General features: G+C 42.8%; 1 protein-coding gene across 5 annotated transcripts in view; it reads left to right on the plus strand.

The window, feature by feature from the left end:
* Window positions 1-22,109, plus strand: part of SETD4 (SET domain containing 4) — a 178,133-nt gene that overhangs the window by 66,102 nt on the left and 89,922 nt on the right. The window contains exon 15 of one of the 5 annotated variants that reach the window (XM_064579068.1): window positions 6,549-6,872. The exons of the other annotated variants lie outside the window; for them this stretch is intronic. The gene's annotated coding sequence lies outside the window, so the exon portion shown is untranslated. Of the gene's footprint in view, window positions 1-6,548; window positions 6,873-22,109 lie in introns of those variants that run through there. 5 annotated transcript variants of the gene reach the window in all.

The following is a 22,109-nucleotide window of genomic DNA, read 5'->3' on the forward strand; positions in this document are numbered from 1 at the left end:
CCCTCCTGCCCTATTTATTCAAGCAAGTACCACCATTTTTATCTTGGTCTAGCTTGGTATAACCAGACTTACCTTTCAGGACTCCCCAAATGAACTCTCTACATCAATCAGGCAGATAATCTCACAGTCTTTTAAATATGTCATGCCCATTCCCATTTACATGGGAAGTTTACATGTTAACAATGATCTAGCCTTGGAAAATAGGAAATTGCCAAGTGCAAGAATATTTTAGTTTCTCAAGTTACTGAAATTAGTCTCACTTAGCAATATAGTGTGTAGTTGGGCTAATGAGACAAGTGAGGCCACACTGCTGGCTGGAGGGCCATAGGAGTATAGTTGATAGCTTTGAATCTTTGATGTCTCTGATGTAACACCTCTGGGCACAGGGGCAGCAAGTCATGAGCTTCACTTCTAATGAGATGAGCAGGGGCAAGGCATCTCCTGTCCTGAGCTGTGGCCATAGGGCTGCTGTGGGGTGCACCTGGCTGATTCATAAGATTTGATCAGATGAAATCATTTCTTTGAATGGTCGCCTGGAGAAGGGGGGCAGCAAAAGCATTAGGAGTCACTGATGTGCTCACTGTTCACTCTGCTTAGGATTCCCTCCTGGAACACATGGGCTAGAGGCTTGACATCTACCCTCTGGGTCTCTGGGGGCCAGGACAGTGGGTACAGGACAGGCTTTATTCTTCACATTCATCTACAACACCACCCTGCAGGTGTGTGGATTTATCAGGAATTAGTGGAAGGATTGGGATTTAATTAAGATAAATCACAACATAAAAGGGCAGGGATAATAAAAATTTTCTATATAAAATATAGCCTTTTTTTTTTTAAGTTGAAAGGCAAAGTTACCATGAAGTTCAACATGCCCCAGTTCCTGGTATAGCATCTCTGGCCTAAAGTTTCTTTTCTCATATCATTCTGTTTTTGGCATCAAGATTATGTTAGCATAAAAAGTAAGTTGTACTGTTTTCTCTTTTCCTAGTATCTGAAAAAATTTATGAGATACTAGAATCCCTCTTCCTTGAATGTTTGATAAAACTTATCTACAAAAACATTTCTATATGAGAAATTATTGTTATTATTTTTACTTTTGCATGTACTTAAAATTTTCCATAATAAAAAGTGGAGGGAATAGTATAATAAACCCCATGTATTTAGTCAGCTGAGAAAGATTTTAAATTAGAGATTAAATTTTGTAAATGGTATAGGACCATTCAGGTTCTATATCTTCCATAGTCATTTTTGACAACTAATATTTTTTCTAGGTAACTAGCTATTTCAATTAAGTTCTCAGATTATTGGCAAAAGTTGTTCATAATTTTCTCTTTTTAATTTGTGCATCTATATTTCTGTTTCCATTTTTCATTCTTAATCCTTTTTATTTGTGCCTCTCTCTTTTCTTCAATCAGACTTACAGAGGTTTACCAATATTTATTTCAGAGTCATTTGAGTCTACTTTTGTCTTGCTGTTCCTTTGTTTCAGTGTCTGGACTGAGCTGCATCCCAGGGCTGGAACTGAGGGTGGGCGAGGAGAGACTTTCAAGATTTATTTACTTTTATTTATTTGACAGAGAGAGACAGCGAGAGAGGGAACACAAGCAGGCAGAGTGGGAGAGGGAGAAGCAGGCTTCCCGCTGAGCAGGGAGCCCGATGTGGGCCTCGATCCCAGGACCCTGGGATATGACCTGAGCCGAAGGCAGACGCTTAACGACTGAGCCACCCAGGCGCCCGAGGAGAGACTTTCAAGACCAAGCTAAAGAAGGTCACTTTCAGGAAGATAGTATATATTAAAAGCCATGCCATTGAGAAAGACAACAATAATAATAATTTTAATGCTAATATAAGTATAATTATTGTGTGTGGAGGACTAGGTTAGGTATTTTACACACATTGACTCATTTAAGCAAGATTTCCATTATTAACTTCATTTTCAGATGAGGAAACAGGCTCTGTGTGATTAAGTAATTTTCTCAAAATCATATAGTTTATTGATGGCATTTGACTTCAAATGTGTTTCTCCTATTACCTCATTAGCTATGAACAGCGGGAAAACTGGGTGGGTTTCTGGAGATCTTGAAAGCCTGGGACATGAGACATGAAAAGCCAACGGGATAAACAAAGGTTCAGCTTGTCACCTACTTCCTTGGCCATTCTGGCCCACATGATGAGTTCCATTTTAAATGACTTGATCTTTATTTTATTCTGGGAACTCCAGGGAGAAAAAAACTTATCTGATAAAAAGATGCAAATGGAAATAAATGCCTTTTTTCAATACAAGGGAAAAGTATTTCTTCAGAAATGAATTTTTAGTATGAAAAATTTGGGCAAATACTATTAAAAATTAAAGTACAGTGTTAATGTTTGCCAAAAAACTGAGCTGACCTAGAAGCTTTCTTTTTTTTTTAAGTTTTTCACAGCAAAAATATAAAGATGATAATTTGGCTTTTATTATTGTTTTGCTTCAGTACTTTTCAAAGAAAACTAATATTTAGTATCTCTGAGGAAACAGGTAAGGAGATAATTGGTAACAAAATCAACTTAACAGAATATCTCTAAAATAAAGACTATTATAGAAACACTACATAAACTATAAAAAATGACTATACTTCCTTTACAAAGAAAGCATATATATTCTGAAACTTAAGCATAAAAATCATCTCACCTTTTAAAGTATATTGGAAAGACTTTATCTGCTAACACTTTTATCTCCTTATAAAATATTTGCTTTCTTTGAGCAATGTAGCAATGAAGAAGCGTGTCATGTAAACTCTGTCCATAATGTCTGGAAACATAGGTGAATGAATATACTGTTGTCAAAGACATCTTTAACCTGTTAAAAATAAAAATAATATTAGCTATATCCAGACTTTGTGGATATCCTGTATTATAATATTTTTGAGTATTGGAATATATCTATGAGATGGCCTGTTAGTTTCTTAAACTCACATTTCTTTTTTCCTTTACATCCTTGGTATCACTGCCCAGAGCACCCTCTCTCTGAGACTTCCTCTTTCTGCTTCTTACTCTCCCATACCTCAGTAGCTGCTGCTGATGTGTTTACTCTAGATGGTTCCACCTTCCCTCCATGATTGGGCCATTGAGAGATAAGCTGGGCCAATCAGTTCTGGGCACATGGAATTGAGTCTCTGAAATTCCGAGTACCAAGGGACATGTGAAATCCAAGAGTCATGAAGTGGCCACATTTGTTCTTTAGAGCTGAGGGGTGGCCCTTTTCCACCCTGTGAGAAGAGAAGCGGAGAATAAAGTTCTAAAGAGAGTGAACAATTATGTATTTGGACAAAGAGAAGCAGAAATGTGAGGCAGAAAGAAATGGTGGAAGTCCTTCACGAGGCCTCATTATCCTCAGACTCCATGAAGTATTCTGGAATCCATCTGACAAATTTCCTTTTCTCACTAAGGTAGCACAGATTGGTTTCTGTTACTGTTATGCAAAGAACCTTGACTAAAACAATCTCCACTGCTCCAGAGCTAGCATTCAAGGTTGTTATGGTCTTGGAGCAAAGGCTTCTGCTAAGAAAATTGCTGGAAGAAAGAAACAAAAACAAAAGCCTAATCTATGATGAGCATTTATGGAAAGAAGAGGGCCAGTAAATATACATGTTCTGAAAGTGGGAAGTGGGATGTTTTCCTGTTCCATTTTAGAAAGACTGAAACTTGTTCCACTGGAAATCAGAAGAATAGATCACCAAAATGAGCATGAGGCCACAAACCAGCCTTTTGTTGAAAGGGTTGCTCTCAGCTTATTTATGACAGTTACAAAAATAATAACCATGGTGCATATACAATTACTACCTCTTATGGAACAACAATGATCTATGCAGTCCTAGAATCTCATATCAAGTCATCCATGTGTTCATTGTGTTTGAGTATACCTTCAGGAAGCGTCAAAAAGGAACACGGTGGATACTTAGGTTTCTGATTTGTTTGTGTGAAAAGAACTCTATTATTTCTTTTTAAACTCCTTTTCCTTCTTCCTTTCTTAGTGTTTAGTCCTGTTCTAATAGAACATTTTGCTATGATGGAAGTATTCCATATCTGTGCTCTTCAATATGGTAGCAACTAACCACATGTGGCAACTGAGCCCTTGAAATGTGTGGTTAGCTTGACTGAAGAGCTAAATTTTAAATTTTATTTCGACTTAATTAGTTGAAAATTAAATTTAAATAGCTACATGTCACTAGTGATACTGAATTGGACAGTGCAGATTTAGTCTGTCAATCCATTCTAAAGTTTTCGCTTCTGGATCTAAGACATCATTTGTGATTTTATAGTGGTTTGGATTACCCATCTGATTTCCCTAACTCTCACATTTCCCACTTCAAAACGATCAGTGGCTCAAAGAGGCAGACTGTATCCTTTCAATCAAATTTGTTTTGTTTTTTGGATGGGTTCCTCTCCCCCAATTCTAGTTTATTCTAGATGGGAGTTCTGTGGTTGGGTGTGGGTGAATTGTGGCTTTCTACTATATTGTTGGCATTCATGAAACAGGCTGGATGCTGAGGGCAGTCAAATGCAAGCTGGGAGGAAAGGTATTTGCTTATCTTTCAGCTTGTTTGAAGACCAAACCACAGCCATGTTGGGAGAAAGTAGCTTGGTGAGATAGAACCAGCGCACTCTAGGGAGACTTCATCTCGGCTCACCACAAAACCTCAATGTTAATACACCTTTCTATTCTTTATGAACCTTAATGATAGACTTTCCTGGGTCTCAGTTGCTGTAAAGCGGTTGCTTGAACTGCGGAGTAGTATATTTATTACATGTAATTATTTCTGTAGTTGCTGTAGTGTTTTAAATAAACTGAGAGCGAACCTTTCTACAAGAGGTGGGTCAACAGCTTTGTGTTCCTTGTAGGTTACCTCTTGGTTCTTGGTAGGATGGGTTCCAGTCTTCCTGTATCAAGTTCAAGCATGCTGGATCCAGAGTGGGGGTCTTTTGAGATACAACTGAATACACTGATTCAAATGACAAAAACTGCAGACTGGTTGCAGAGAAGGGCCCATCTAACAGAGACAGACAAGAGCGTCTTTTCTGCTGTGTCTCATCAGGTTTCTTTATCAGCAACTTAATTGCTACCTGATTTCCTTCTTTAGTGCCCTGCTGAGAAGCAGCCCTGGTCTCAGCAGCTGGGTCATTTTGTTTTGTGTCCAGATCTCGTCCAACTCTATGGCTGTAACTATTCACAGGCTCTGTAAAGTCAGTCAATGTGCATATGTTGTCAGCAGAAAAACTTTTTCCCCCCCAACTTTGCTGAAAAGGTATGGGAAAGCATTTCTCTTCCCACTTTGACCATCTGATTCTCGAAATGCCAGAGGTTGGAGGTGTAGGGTGGGTTACCTACTGGTGCAGTGAGTGGTGAATCCACCTCTCTAGAGGGCTAGAGCTCAGAAGCAGGAGAGCAAGCAGGTTGAAATTTGCAACAACTTCCTGCTATTATCCCAGCAGGTATCCCATTGTCAAGAGAATCCAGAAAGACTGGACTGCCCTTCCTGACTAATGAGCATCTGTGTGATACTCATTACTCTTGTCCTTGCATCTCACATGGCCACAGCTTTGAGGAACGCTGGGTAAGGTCCGTGAACCAGGCAGGTGCGGCCAGAGTCCTCTGCCTGTGAATTTCACCTCAGCCCAACCTCTTATGGTGAGCCAGGAGCAAGCAGCCACTGGACTGGACTCCAGGTTTTCCCTGAAGCTCCCTCTGCTAAGCAGCATCTTTACCCTGGCTGATTCATCAAGGTGAAGATGAGCACTCAAGGGGGTGCCCATTCTCTCCCTTCACCTCCCATTGACTTTAAACATCCCTTCACTTACTCATTCAATAGTTACTGATCTGGTACCAACTACAGACCTGCAGTCTTCACTGGGGATACAGCCATGAAAGAGACTTGCACAACCTGTTTCCTCCTAATCCACAGAACAGCTTCCAGACACATTTCCTTCCTTAAAAGCTCTCTCTAGGCTTTCTGTTCCATCTATGCCCCAGCGACATCAGGAAAATCATGATATTTCATATGTGTTTTTCTACTTAAGTCCTCCTTTTGGATGCAAAGTGAACATAATGTGACAAAAATAGGACCAAAGAGGCTGGAGTTAGTAACATAAAAAACCTTTATTATTTACTTATTCATTTATTTTTTTAGAGAGGGGGAGGGGAAAGGGGCAGAGAGAGAGGCAGACTGTATCCTTTCAATCAAATTTGATTTTGTTTTTTGGATGGGTTCCTCTCCCCCAATTCTAGTTTATTCTAGATGGGAGTTCTGTGGTTGTGTGTGGGTGAATTGTGGCTTTCTACTATATTGTTGGCATTCATGAAACAGGCTGGATGCTGAGGGCAGTCAAATGCAAGCAGGCTCCATGCTCAGCCCTCGATCCCACCACCCTGAGATCATGATCTGAGCCAAAATCAAGAGTCGGATGCTTAACTGACTGAGCCACCCAGGTGCCCCCCACCTTTTTTTTCCCCACAGAAACCTTTATAGCACAAGATAATTTACAGGAATTTTTTTCTTTTTTCCTGCTTCCAGTGTCCAAGGTGAGAGCAGGGCTTTGTGTCCAGGAGACCTGGAGCTGCCCTTGCTCACATGGTGGAGGCAACAGAGGCGGAGGCATTCTGCTTTCCAAAGTATGTGGTCCCATTAAGAGAGGGTGGGAGACAGAAATGGAAATGCTGGGACTCCCTGAATGATGCCCTGAGGCTGGGAAGTAGCTGCAGTTCTTGTGTGTAGGCTGGAGGCCATTCCATGAAGTCCCTAGAGAAAAGGGGGCCTCTGATGGGTCTGGACTATATGAGGGCTGAGGTGTGTGAATATTGGGATATGTAAGGATTTGGTGTGTGGGCTGGGGTATGTAAGGATTGGGTATATGAGGGCTGGGGTGTGTTAGGGTAGGGGTGTGTGAGGTTTGGGCTGTGTGAGGGTTGGTATGTTAGGGTTGGGGTGTGTGAGGTTTGGCATTTGTGAGGGCTGGGGTGTGTGAGGATAAGATTTTGTGATCTCTTGGGCCTTGTGGTGGGGACCAGGTATTGTGTGTGGAGGGCACTGAACAGAAAGGGGGGCTTTAGAAGCCACTGAGACTGACCCCTGACCCAAGCTTCAGATGTGACATCACAATACTGTAAGTAGACCCTTCTCTGGCAAGTGCAGAATCATTCACAGCCGACAGGTAGAAGCAACCCTGTGTCCACTGACGGCTGACTGGGTAAACACGATGTGATATATCTATGCAATGGAACATTATTGAGCCCTTAAAGGAAGGAAATCCTGAGGCATGCTACAACATGGATGAACCCTTAAAGACATTGCGCTTGGTGAAACAAGCCCGACCCCAAAAGATGAACACTGTATGATTGCACTGATATGCTGTCCCTATAGTAGTCTAGCCCATAGAGAGAAGGTAGAGTGGTGGGTGCTGTGGGCTGCAGGAGGGGGATGGGGTTAGTGTTTTACAGGGACAACTTTCAGTTTGGGAAGATGGAAAAGTCTGGAGATGGTTGGTGGTGATGTTTGCACAACAAAGGGAATGTACCGAATGCCACTGAATTGTACACTTAAAAATGGTTAAGATGGTAAATGTTTTGTTATGTGTGTTTTAGCACAATTTAAAAAAATTGAAAGGACAACAAAATGGGCCTAACCTGGTACAACTTTTACCAGTGGAAGGAGAAACCTGGAATTAACCTCCTGAAGAGTAAGCTGGAGCAAGAAAGAGGGAGGCTAAGTTATCTCACAGAGCATCAAGTTAGAGCAAATTTCTGGTGTATTGAAATGGAAGAAATATCATCCCAAATCTCATCTAAGTGGGTTGTGTACTGGGCGGCCCCAGTCCCTGGGCCCAAGCTTGTATATGTGTTTTGCGTTCCTTGAACAAGATGGACATTCGTTTCTCTCTCCCAGAGCCGTGAGGAGCAGTGAAGTGCTGGAAGCTTGGTGAGGTCTCCCTGGGACCAGCTGATGGGGTGGATCTCCATTCTCTCCAGCCTTGTGATTTATCTCGGATGCTAACACTTGTGGAGCACACTTTCTGCTCTGCTTAGTGTCCCCCCAGGGGGAGATGCCCCCAAATCCTCTAACGGGAGGAGAAACCCAGTCACATGGGTGCAGCACTGGGGTAGGGGGAGCGTCAACCCGCTTCAGCACAACTGAACGGAGCGGAGTGCCCACCTCCCTAATGGCCTGTAGAGACAGCGCATGGCTCCAGGTGGTGCAGCAGGAAGAAGTAAAGGGTTTCCTCCTGAGAGAGCCCCAAGTGCAGCTGTAGGTTGAGCTTCACCACAAACTTCGTTCTCCCAGGGTCACGGCACTAAGCTTTTGGGGGGGTTGGATTGGCACACCAGCCAGGCCAAGCCCTTTTGTTCCCAGGGGCAGCAGGAAAGGGTGCACTCGGAGGGCAGAGTGCTGGGCAGCACCGAGTGCGGGGCCTTCCGCTGCACCGTTCCCTCCCCTCCTTGCTCTCTGCCCCCAAGGCCACCTGCGGAAATCAGGTCTTCGAATTGCGGGGACTCTGAAGCCTGCAGGCAGCCCCACACTGTGGGGCTCCGCTTGCCCCTCCTGGTGGCCAAGTCAGAAGCAGCCTTGGGTTGGAGTCGTGGACCTGACCTCCTGCTGCCACAGTGGGCCTGGCCCTTGAGATCCAGTGTCTCCGTGTGCGACTGGGGTCGTATTCCAGAGTCACTTCAAGGTGAGCTGCTCGCCTTCAAAGTCCTTTGATACTTTGGCTTAAGCTGCTCTCCCGTTTGAGGCACAGATTCAAGTAACAGCTGGAGCCCTTTGTTTATAGCTCTCTCATCTCACATTTCTGGGTGGATTTCTTTTTGGAGATAATGTTCTAAGAATCACCTTTGAAATGAGAATTTATCAGCTGAGGGACGGTTCTCTTTGAATTGTCAGAATAAGAATAAAAGTAACTCCCTGAAGTGCAGTTTCCTAGGCCCACCACAAAGATGGGCATGAACCCCAGCATCCCCGGGACTATTCTTTTTGGTTTTTATTTTTTATTTAAATATTTTTTGATGTCAGTATCGACACACAATGTTGCATTAGTTTCAAGTGTACAGCATAGCGACTTGATACGTCTATGGTTATGCTGTGCTCACTCCAAGTGTAGTTTCCATCTGTCACCGTTCAGTGTGGTTACAGTGCCATTGCCCATAGTCCCTGTGCTGTGCCTTTCATCCCCGTGACTTATTCATTCTATAACTGGAAGCCTGTACCTCCAACTCCCCTGCACCCATTTCACCCATCCCCCCATTCCCCTTCCCTCTGGCAGCCATCAGTTTGTATTCAGTATTTATAGTCTGATTCTGCTATTTGTTTATTCATTTTTTTTTTAGATTCCACATATGAGTGAAATCATATGGTATTTGTCTTTCTCAGTCTGACTTATTTCATTTAGCATAATACCCTGTAGTACCATCTGTGTTGTCACAAATGGCAAGATCCCATCCTTTTTTATGGCTGTGTAATATTCCATTATGTATATGTGTGTGTGTGTGTGTATACCACATCTTCCTTTTCCATCTGTTGATTGATGGATATGTAGATTGCTTCTATATTTTGGCTCTTGTAAATAATGCTACAATAAACACAGGGGTGCATATATCATTTTGAATTTGTGTTTTTGCTTTCTTTGGGTAAATACCTGGTAGTGGATTATTGGCTCATATGATATTTGCATGTTTAATATTTTGAAGAACCTCCATACTCTTTCCCACAGCGGCTGCACCAATTTACATTTGTACCAACAGTGTATGAGGGTTCCTTTTCCCCCATATCCTGACCAACACTTGTTATTTCTTGTCTTTTTGATTTTAGCCATTCTGACATGTGTGAAGTGGTATCTCATTGTGGTTTTGATTTGCATTTCCTTGATGATGAGTGATGTTGAACATCTCTTTATGTGTCTCTCAGCCATCCGTATGTCTTTGTTGGAAAAATGTCTACTCAGTTTCTCTGCCCATTTTTTAATCAGATTGTGTTTTTGGTGTTGAGTTGTATAAGCTACTTATATATTTTGAATATTAACCCCTTATTGGATATATCATTTGCAAATATCGTTTCCCATTCAGTAGTTTGCCTTTTTTGTTGTTGTTGTTGGGTTTCCTTTGCTGTGCAACAAAATCAATACCAAGAAATTGGTAGCTTTTCTATACACTAATAATGAAGTAGCAGAAAGAGAAATTAAAAAGACAATTCCACTTATAATTGCATCAAAAAGAATAAAATACTTAGGAATAAACTAAACCAAGGAGGTGAAAGTCCTGTACTCTGAAAACTATAAAACACTGATGAAAGAAATTGAAGATGACACAAATAAATGGAAAAATATTCCATGCTCATGGATTGGGAGAACCAATACTGTTAAAATGTCCACACTATCCAATGCAATCTACAGATTTGATACAGTCCCTATCAGAATGCCAACATCATTTTTCACAGAATGCAGAGGAAATAATACTAAAATTTTATGTACCACAAAAAACCCCAAATGGCCAAAATGATCTTGAGAATGAACAACAAAGCTGGAGGTATCACAGTCCCAGATATCAGGATATAATACAAAGCTGTAGGAATCAAAACAGTATGGTAACTGCCACAATAATAGACACATAGATCAATGGACTCAAACAGAGAGCCTAGAAATAGACCCATGTTTATATGGTCAATCAGTCTTTGGCAAAGGAGGGAAGAATATACAAGGAGGAAAAGATAGTCTGTTCAATAAATGCTGCTGGAGAAAGTGGACAGCAAAATGCAAAAGAATGAAACTGGACCACTTTCTTACACTATACACAAAAGTAAAACTCAGAATGGATTAAAGACCTACATGTGAGACCTGAAACCACAGAAATCTTAGAAGATCACACAGGCGATATTTTCTCCGACATTGGCCATGGCAACATTTTTCTAGACATGTCTTCTATGGCAAGGGAAACAAGAGCAAAAATAAACTGTTGGGACTATGCTTTATTTCATTTTCCTCAAAGAATAACACAGCGGTTGTCACCTGCTTCTTCCGTGTCCCTACTGAGCAGCCAACTGGTCCCCCTGTACTCTTGGCTCTGCCACTTCCTGCTGACTATGTCTCTGGGAGTCTTAGCTCCATCATCTGTAAAGTGGGTATAATAGTTCAGGGTTGCTGACACTTTGAGTGTCCATATGTGAAGGTACTTTATTGATTTATAAATGCTATGGAAAGGGACATTACTTTTCTGCTAAGAAGTCTGTGAGCGAATGGGCCATTTGGCCCTCTCTGGACTCACTGCTTGGGAGTGGGGAAAAAAGTCTTGATCATGCTGCCATTTTAAAACGTTTTAAACCAAGACCATTTCTCTCTCCTCCTCTTGGCTCTCTCCTCCCTGCCACTTTTGTCCAGGAGGTCATGAAGATTACTTTTCATTTCTTTTTCTCTTTCGTGGTAGCCCAGCCTCTCTCTTTAGAGAGGCTCTCAGAGTTGTTTCCCCTTGAATTTCTGCTTTTTACCATTGTGTTTACAACAAGAGTCAACTGCAGGTAATGCTTGGAGCCAGTGAAAGTATTAGAAAGACGCATAGTTTTGTCTTCTGACCCACAGAGACTGAGGTTAGTGTTAAGGCAGGAATTTTTTTTTTTTTTCCCCTGGAGGAGGTCATCAACCAGGAGGATGAAGAACCACAGAGAGTGGGCTGAGCTCGGGGCTGGCGTGTGCAGCTGGTAAACTCACTTCCTGAGAACGCTCTGCAATCCTGATTTAGCTCTGCCCCGACACTCCTGGATCTCTCTTTACATCCAGCCAGGGCTGGATTGTGTTCCTAGGCCTACAGGGAAGTTAATATCTGTTCTATGGTTTGTTTAAAATTTGAATCTGATTGTGAGATTCAAGCCAGTAGTGGCTTTTGGGGAGGAGAGGCGAAAGTTATCCAAATATTGTGACATGGGCAACATTTCTGTTGATTTTAATGAACTTTGTACAGTTTTCTGAGGCTCTTGGCAGCTTGGTGCTGGCCTGATTCTTTGTGTAATATGAGGCTGCCACAGATTTGGCCACATAGTACTTAGGAGTGTGGTTCATCAACTGTGAACCTGGACATGCATGTTCTGGATTTTATTGCCAACCAACCGTCTTGAGGGAATGATTAGCTCACCAATGTAACATTTCTCCCTGACCCTTGGTATTCCAGCTAGTTCTTATTGAAATTACCATGTGACAACTCTTGGTGGTGTCCCTGTGGAGAAGACAGAGGGACATTGTATGAAAATTGCCTTCGTACTTGGCATTTTGGCTGGCTATCTCAGGAGGGTCACTGTTGTACAGAGTGATCTGCTCTGTCAAGTGTGGAAGGGAAAAAAGGAGGAGCATCTAACTCTCCTACAGGATGTCGGATTGTTAGAAGCAGAGCTGGTGAAAGAGAAGACACTGGGGAAATCCAGCAAGCCAAGAGCATTGTATGGTGTGTGGACATGAGGGGAAATGGAAGTCCCACTGTTTAGGTGAAATCAAAGGCTTCGAATAATCGTAGATTCACAGCAAGTTGCAAAAAAGTATATATATACAGGGAATTCCCATATACCTGTCACCCCTGTACCATCTTGCATAACTGTGGCATGGTGACAAAACTAGGAAATGAAGCATAGTGCTCTTGAAACAGGGGACACATTGAAATAAATCATAGCACTATTGTAAAGATAGTGTTGACAATTTTTTGAACCCCTACTATGTGCCAGTCAGGGGACAGAGCAGCTGGAGTGTAAACAAAACAGTCTTGGGTCCTCCCCTGAGGGAGTTACAGAATAACCAGGGAGACTGACATTAAATTGGAAATTATGCTGATAATTCATTAATCACAATTGTGATAAGTACTAAGAAACAAAAATATAGCCAAAAGAAAAAAAAAAAGGAAATTACATGAAAGAAACCTTAACAATTTCCTTGATGTTTAGAAATCTTATTTTAAGGCTTGCCTATGATTCTGGAGTAGCTACAGCTTTAAAGTTTGCTCCTATGTACATTTATAATTATGTCCTGTTCTGGGCTTATTTTTGTCAAATTTCCTCCTTTTTTTTTTTTTTTCCTGGTCTGTGGAAGCCAAGTATGTCCTGGAGTGAATGGGCACCGACAGCTGTGCCCACAAATGGCACTTTATGAGGGTGTTTTTAATGGAAGTCAGCAATTTGGCTGCAGAATGGGAATCAGAACTCAGAGGCCTGCTTGTTGGTATCGTCAGCGAGTAGGAATGAGAGCACCAAAACGCACGTCTGCCAATGGGGAGAATTCTGGAATGTTGGCCAGGTTTGACAAGACCCCAGAACATCCTGATTGTAAAGCCTGCTGCCTCTGGCTTCAGAGGGCCACTTTGGCAAGCCACACAGAGAGTTCAAATGTACAAGGTTCATTCATGTGGTTCATAACTATGACCTACTTTGGGATCCTTATGGTTTAAGTGAGGAGAGGGACAATTAGATTTATGTTCTCTGTTAAATCCAAGAAGTGGTATCTGGGCAACTCAAGCTGAACGCACACAAGAGAGTGACCCTCCCCACCTACTTGGTAAACTTGGTACAGGTGGCAGAAATAATACCTGGATAAATACCACCAGTCACTTAGGACATTTTCTTTATATCAACATTTGCTGTAGGAGGTTCTCATGTCTCCTGGCTCTTGCCAAGCAAACAGTGTGCTTTAGACAAGAAGTGGGAAACAAAGGTTTGCCAGAAATGGTCAGGAGTAATGGGCCTTAGCAGTGGTGTTTGCAATGGCGTTTCTCCTCTGATGTCAACTCTGGCTTTTGTTAGATGCAGTCCTGAATTAGGATACCAGGAGGCACGTGATATATAGAAGTGCTGACTTTCCATCTTTTCAAGTGGAGTGTCTTTTGTAAGTTTTCATTACTCATTCTGTGTTCTGCATTACCGAGCCTTTCAAAATGCACTCTTGATACAGAAGCAAGATCTCCACTTCAATCTCTGTATTTGGCCACCTGAAAATTCCAGTAATTGGCCTCCATCATTGAATAAGTAGGGGAGGGGAAGGCCCCACGAAAACCATTGCCCCAACCCAACTGCCCCCTCCGCTGTCTATGGGGAAATCACAGGATCTGTTGATGATCCTCCTGATGTTAGCCTTTTTGTTGAATTTCATTTTAATTATAATTTTTAAGAATGATTTTTCCCCTCAGAATGCTGGAGTCGAGTTTGGGAGAATTTGTCATGGTTAAGGAATGCTGGTGAGTGGATGGGTTTGCTCTTGGTCCTGGAAGCCTCAGGTATCGGTCCTTGCAGGCAGATGCTGCTCCAGTTCCTGGGGCAGGGCCGAATCACCCTGTATCCCCTAGGGCCTGGCATTGTGCACCACAGATATTAGCCCGTGGTGCATGCTGCCTGCTTCGCTGTTGAAAACTTGTAGCCGGATGGTATGGGGCTTAAGAGCTGGGCTTTGGAGAAGATATATGATTTTGAATCCTGCTCCTGCCACTTATTCTCTGAGTCTTTGGGTAAACCACTCTACCTCTCTGAGACCCAGTTTCCTCATGTATGAAATGGGGATAATAAGGCCCACCACACAGAGCTGTGAAAATGAAATGAGATGGTGCCTCACACTTGGTATAGAGGATTGCCTCTTCCCTCGTTAGAGTGTAAGCCCCATGGGGGTAAGGAAGTATCTGTTCCCTACTATATCCCCATGCCTGGCACATAGTAGGTGCTCAATAAAATATTTGTTAGATTAATGAACATGTGTTATAGATTTTCCTGTGATATTACTATGAAGAGAAAGAAGTTTAAAGATTTGAGGAATGGTGATATGAGACAGTTATATTGGAAACAAAATGAACTAATTGGAGAAATATTTTTTATCAACATGAGTTATCCATGTGTATCTTAGTATTGGGCATTAATTTCACTTTAAAAAAATGATTTATTTTTTTAGAGAGCGAGAGAGTGCGGGGGAGGGGCAGAGGGAGAGAATCTTCAAGCAGTCTCCCCACTGAGCGGGGAGTCCAAGTGGGGGGGCTCGATCTCATGACCCATGAGATCATGACCTGAGCCAAAACCAAGAGTCAGACCCTTAACCAATCGAGCCACGTGGCACCCCCAATAATTTCACTTTTAAGTAAATTTATTATTTTAGTTGAGAAGTCATCATTTGTTTTTCTAGATGATGTTTTTCAGGATTCCTGAGAGACACTGACTTACATAATTTTATATCTTTGGCAAATATACATACATATTTTCAAGATTTATTTATTTATTTTAGAGAGAGAGAGAAAGTGTGGTGGGGAGGGGCAGAGGGAGAGAAAGAAACTCAAGCACACTCCCCACTGAGCGTGGAGCCTGCCATGGAGCTCTATCTCACAACCCTGAGATCATGACCTGAGCCGAAATCAAGAGTTGGATGCTTAACCAACTGAACCACCCAGGTGCTCCTGTATGTATGTATGTATGTATGTATGTGTGTGTGTGTGTATATATATATATATTTAAAGATTATTTAGAGACAGAGAGAGAGCATGAGGGGCAGAGGGAGAGGGAGAGAGAATCTCAAGCAGACTCTGTGCTGGGTGTGGAGCCTGATGAGGGGCTCAATCTCATGACCCTAAGATTACAACCCAAGCGAAAACAAAGAGTCGGATGCTTAACTGACTGAGCCACTCAGGCGCCCCCATATATATTTTTAATAGAATTATGGTTTTTGGTTTCCCATGGAATATGGCAAAGATTTCCTCTCTCTTCCATTCCTTCTCTTTCCCCTTCCTTTCTTGCTATCTTTCTCTGCCTCCAAGATGAAATTCTACAGTGCATTAAAATATTTCTGAGCATTAAGGATGTAGGGAATACATCCTTATGGACCAAATCCACTGGAATGGGCCAAATCTACGTAAGGACGTAGGGTGTTTGAATATGTTAGCTTTTAAGGGAAAGTTTTAAATAAAGTTGAAACTGTTTTTCTTTAGGAATTACTCAGCTTTGTAATTCCATAGGTAATTAGTAATTTTTCTGTTCTCCAAATTGCCAAAGGCTGATATCGACCGGTAGTCAGATTGGAGCATCACTATGTGTCGGACTCAGTTGGGAATGAGGTGGGCACTCATTCAGAGCACTCATTGCAAAGTACAGGGTGGCTGTGTGTTTTAGGGACAGTTCTTTAACCCACCGCCAGATGGAGAAGGTACTCCACTGAAGTTCTGACTCATGTTTGCCTTGTTGAAACAGGTTTTGGCACTTTTCTCCTTTCTGGACAGTTAGCATTTTTTGGATGCAGAGAAGAGAGCAACACATGAGGGCCTATATTTTAACACTTTATGTAGGAATTAAAGTACATGTTGTTATGGACTTTGGCACTTAATGTGCCCACTTAAAATATCTAAAGTGTTATGTATTTTTAACCTTTAAGAGACTGGTATTGACATATGAGTTTGATTTTTTTTTCTTAAGGTAGACTTTGATTTCCCATTTCATGACTTCCAACCACCAGGCTGACATCCCCTTTCTCTGTGGGGTCATAACACAAGGTGAATAATTAAGAGCAAGAGTGTTGGAGATTCATAGCTCTGTGTTCATGTCTAAACTATTCCACTTGGGTGAGCCACTTACCCAGTCCCTCCCTCAGTTTCCTATAATGTGAAATGCTTATTTCACAGAATTGCTGGGGGGTATAAATGGGCTGATCTAGCTGATGGCCCCTGTAGAGCACCCATGCTATGGGTGCTTACAGCAGCTGTGTCTGTGTTAGCTGTGGAAAGGGGTTAAGAACAATATTTTCCCCTCAGTTTTACTGAGATATAATAGACTATGAAATATTTTATGTCTCTCCTGAAAGCATCAAAATTTCAGGCTATGCTGAATTATCATTTAACTATCATTTAACTTTGCTTGCTCTTCCAATTGTCACCTGCACCCTTGGGATAGGCTACTCCAGTGGTTCTTGGGGGTAGTGATATTGCCTCCCCAGGGAACAGTTGGCAATGTCTGGAGATAGCGTTGGTTGCCACAGTTGGAGAGTGGGTGTTAAGTGGCATCAACTGGGTAGGAGCTAGGGATGTTGCCAAACATCCTACAATGCGCAGGACATTCCCCACAACAAAGAATGATCCAGCCCCAAATGTCAATAGTACCAAGGTTGAGAAACACTGGGCTATAAGTTACTCAGAAGAAGAAAAGTTTCTTGTCTTTGGTCTTGTCAATTCGACTTGATTAAATTCCAAACATATACTAATCAGGACCTGTGCTAGATTCTGGAACAACTAAGGATGAAAAGACACAGACTCAGTCCAGGATGTGTGAAGGGTCTGGGGTTGTGCTCTATTTACAAGCTAGTACATTAGCCTGTTACTGTTTCACGGATGCCAGCAGAAGACACAAGGCTCCTGCGTCAAAGACAAAGGACTTGTTAATCATGGCATAGCAAATGGAATGAGCATTATGTTGACATAGGTTCCCTTTATCGCCTGTCCTACAGGGCAACATGAGGCTGCCTAGGTGGATATTAAGCATGCAGTGGGTTTGTAGCACAGTGGAGGAACACAGAACTCGGGGATTCCAAGGCTCTTAATAATAAGTGGTAAGCAAATCTCTTCTTTGGGGGGAAGATAGTATCTTATCCCTCAAGTGTATAAAGAATAACATACAAGGCACAGAGGATATGGAGCAAGGTATTTCAGATTGGTAGTGTTTGAGAAGGCTTCATGGAGGAGGAGATATCTGAACTGGGTTTTGAAGGGTGAATAGGACTTTAGCCCACAGACAAGGGGAAAAAAGTTTTCTCTTTTCTTCCTGACAATAAATTAACTTCCGTACATCTCAGCGCAGGTTATGTGAGGACCGTGGACACTCTAGAAAAGTCCTGGCTAAGTTTGATTAACTAGTGAGCACATGTGGACCGTTGCCAATTATGTTACAATATTATAAACTTAACATCTAACATTAATTTACTACCAGGGTCTCCTCAACGCAGGAGAGTATGTTAGGCCGAGGTTGATGGACCAGAAAGCAAGGCCTGCTGGATCACCCGTAGAAGGCACTGCAGAGGTGATAAAAGCAAGGAATGATGAGTCTAATGGGTAAGCATGAGCCATTTGGGTAAGCACTGGAACAGTGTCTTGTTGCTCATGGTAGTATAATCTGGGTACACTGGCTGTATTCAAAGCATGAAAGGCTGGGCAGGCAGGGTGTAAAATGGTGCCTAACTGTGGGGAATCCTATGTGATACTATCCTGGAATAGAATATTACACCACAATGAAAATGGTGGGACTGGGCTCCATGCACGAACATGGATAAATTCCAGTCTTTTAATCAGAAAACCAGAAACCATTCTACATATTTTCAGCAGGAAGAGTTGAATACAGGAAATCTGGCCCTACAAAATTATTGGAAGGGATAGGGAAGAAGCAAAACCCAAGGGTGGGGGTGCTCCCAGCAGATCAAGAAGTCACAGGCAGCCACTATTGCTAATGCAGAGCCCATGTAATTCTGCCACCATCATTGCCTGAGGATGATGAAATCTGCCTTTGTCCTCCCATCCACCTCTCATTGGTAATAGAATAGAAACCCTGTTTGCAAGGGATTCTGGGAGTTGTTCTCAGGCCTCCACATCCTGTGACAGAGCTGAGAGCAAAGAAGGGGGTGGGATGATGCTGGGGGTCCAGAGACAAGAGTAACATGATACGTGATAAAACAGCTCCCTGAAGATTACATATAGCATGATCCCATTTTCATACAATGGCGTGTTAGAGCTGGCTTGAACTGGCTTATGAGACCCAAAAATTAAATTTTCAGCAACTTTGTAAGCCAGTTGTTAAACACAGCCAATATTAAAAATTAAATTATATAAATTTACAATAAAATAAATTGTACTAAAGACAATGGTAATAAATATGCTAAACTCATCACCTAGTTATCTTACTGAATTTTACTCTTATCCATGCTTTTGAGGTTATTTATATCTATTCTAGCTGTGTGGTGAAAATCCTATATACTGGTGTGCTACTACAATCTATTTCAAACTCTGTGTTTGGTGGCATCACCTTGGTAGCTTGAAATAGGCCACCAGGAGAGAGCTTATAACTTACATGAAAGAGACTAGCTAATGCTACAAACTAGGGCTTGATCATTCTGTATCAACATACACATCTGGACATGACAAAATGGTGGACAAAATGTTAATAATGTTGAACAGATTAAACTTAAAAGTTGGTATGTCTGTGGCTGTTACATCGTGAATAGCACAAGAATTGAGGAAATAGTCTTCCAATATTTGAAAACTACTGTCTGATTCAACAAAGAAATTGCTCACATGATTGATGAGAAATTTACTCTCTACCATATACTTTTGTCATTTACTTTCTTCTTACTTGTTAATGTAAACAAAAATATCAACCAACATATGTCTTGGAACTACATTGGTTTCTCCATTGCAACCATTGGTTGGCTGCAGTTATGAAGGTGTGGCAAAATTCAACAACAAAAAAATCTGTGTGAATCAACTAACTGTGATTTACAAAGGATGTTATAGGATTTTATGTATTTGATCATTATTTGTAAATTGTGTGCTATATGTCCTTTGTATAAAAAAATGTATAACAAACTTATATAGGGAAACACACATGTGCACCCATACACGCACACACACACATTTGATTTTTGGAGAGGTGGTTGTTAAATATTTACCATCACTCCTCTGCATATACGACAGCGAGGGGATGATGAGCAACATTCCAGATAGCAGTTACCTTTGGGGGAAGATCTAAACATGGATATATACCTAGGCCCCTTCTGCTTGGACTTTCTCCCCTCATTTTCCATCTACCCTGTCATCCAAGTTCAAAGTTGGGGCATCACTGAGGAATCCTCTCCCCAGTTCACATCTCATCACCAACTATTGTTGACTCGTCCTCCTGAATGTGTCATGGTGTTCACGATTCCACGTGCTTGGAGCACGTGGAATCAAGATGTGAACCCAACGAGAAACACCTCTTGCCACTGGTTCCTCACCTCTGACATGCAGGGAGCGGCCTGTGGTGGAGGATGTGTTTGCCAGAGATCATGGAGGACAGAGAGGGAGCCAGAGAGTTCTCTGTTTCACCTGGGTTCTTCAGCAAAGTGGCTGTGGGCATTTATCAATCTAGGGGAAGCCAAGCTCTGCAAAAAAACAGTCGATGGAGGTATGTAATCAATATAGAGGGAACTTGGGGCAGTTCATAAGAAGACACCGAGTTAGGTCCCTGAAAAAAAGAAAGTGACATCCCAGGGTAGGCCCCGCAGAAATAACACAGGAGAGGATAAGCAGAGTCCAGGAAGAGAGATGCTGCCCAGAGTGCTGGGGCTGCTGTAGGGGTGGAGCAAGAGGAAACTGGCACTCAGGGCTTTGCTCTGGCCCCACGGTGGAGAGGGGCCACCTGCCTGTGTCTGGAGGCAGGACATAGGCCCCAGGAACTACACCACACAGCTGCTTCTCAATGGAAACTCCTGGAGGAGAAAGTCAGAAAAGAGGGTGGAGTGTGGAGAGCAGCTGGGGAAGTGGGCTCTGTGAGGTTGGGGACCGCAGTTCCCCTGACGAGAGCAGGAACTCATTCCTGAGGCTGCCCTCGTCAACTGTGTGCATAGGACAGTCATCACCTGTGCTCCAGGCAGACATCCTCTCTGCTTAGATGTGCTTTTCTATAACAATAACACAGCCTCCCCCTGCCTCCCTCTCTTTCGCCCTATGTCTCTCTAGCACACTGCCCTTACTTAGGCTTCAAAGCAGAGAGAGGAGGAGGAGCATGTTGTTGTACCAAGAGTGCCTGGGGCCTTACCCCACTGACATCAGCGTCTTGCTGATTACAGTTCTTAGATGTGGATATACCTAATGCCCAAGTTGACTCCGAGGCGAATGAACATACATCTAATTTAGTTTTCAGTTCACAGGCAGGGTCTAATAGTTCTGCTGTTTTCACCAAGTCTTGCATTTGAAAGCCTGGTCAGTGTTCAACGTGGAGACCCAGACCAGGTGGAACCCACTTTACTCATGTGGTCCAGTCCTGTAGCCTGAGCTGGGCACAACCTGGGAGCCACGTACTCTTTCAGGATGTATGTAGCTCAGCTTCCATCTGAGTGTGTTCTAGGTCTTATACAGACAGATTGCAAAGAAATGAAAGCATGTTTGTGTCTGGTAATTTGGAAATTCACAACGTAAAGACACTAACTACCCAGTCAAGGCAACCACAAAGTCTGAGGATACAAAAGGGCTTGACTCCACTTAATGAGGGAACACAAATTGAAGATGTGGCTTCATACTTCTCCCAACACAGCAAGAAGCTGGGCAGTCCTGTGCCCAAGGAGAAGCTTCTGAGTTCACTGTGCCGACGACCCTGGAGGATGACTATGCCCAGGGTCAGACCTCAGGGGGCCTCAGTATTAAAGATCCTCTTCCTTTTTGTCCCTTCCATCAGCTGCCGTGTCCTCTGGGGCATTCGCTGGAAATACAGGTCCCAGCTCCAGCCCCAAGAAACCTCTCTGCTTAACAAAAGCCCCTGGCCAGCCCTGGTTCCCTGAGAAAAGGAGGAGGCTGCTATGCTTTGTACACATGCATCCACCTCTCCCCACTAGAACATTCCTTAACAGGAGATCGCCACCTGGGTTTTCAACAGTCTGCAGTCTTACAGAAGTCATTCATTCATTCATTCATGCATGCATTCATTCATTCTTCTCACCCCTTCTCAGTTCTGGAGGTGGGGTGGGGCACGCACCCTGTTAGCTGTGGGGAACTCTCCTTTGGAGCAGAGGAGAGCATGCTTTCTTGGATGCCAGCTTCTGTGTTTCCTGTGTTTAAGACTGCCCACTTCCCTGGCATCCCTCAGACATGGACATGGAAGGCCTTATCCCTGTGCAGAGACAGGCACAGTAAGAAGGGGCAGGGCAGGAAGGGGAGGCTGCAGAGCAATGAGGTCTACCAGGAAGCCTGTTAGTGTGGCCCACAGCCAGGCCTCCAGCTGTCCTATTATTTCCTGCTTGTGCTGGCGCTGTTCAGGCTTTGTCTGGTTCTAGTCCTGGAAGGGAAACACTGGCTGATGCTCCAGTCCATTAATCATTTTCAGGCTTTGCGACTAACCACGGAGCTGGATGGAACGTTCTCTTAA

Source organism: Mirounga angustirostris, unplaced genomic scaffold (assembly GCF_029215605.1).
Source record: "Mirounga angustirostris isolate CCGP_5_RB_7025 unplaced genomic scaffold, mMirAng1.0.hap1 SCAF_1, whole genome shotgun sequence".
Classification (NCBI taxonomy): Eukaryota; Metazoa; Chordata; class Mammalia; order Carnivora; family Phocidae; genus Mirounga; species Mirounga angustirostris.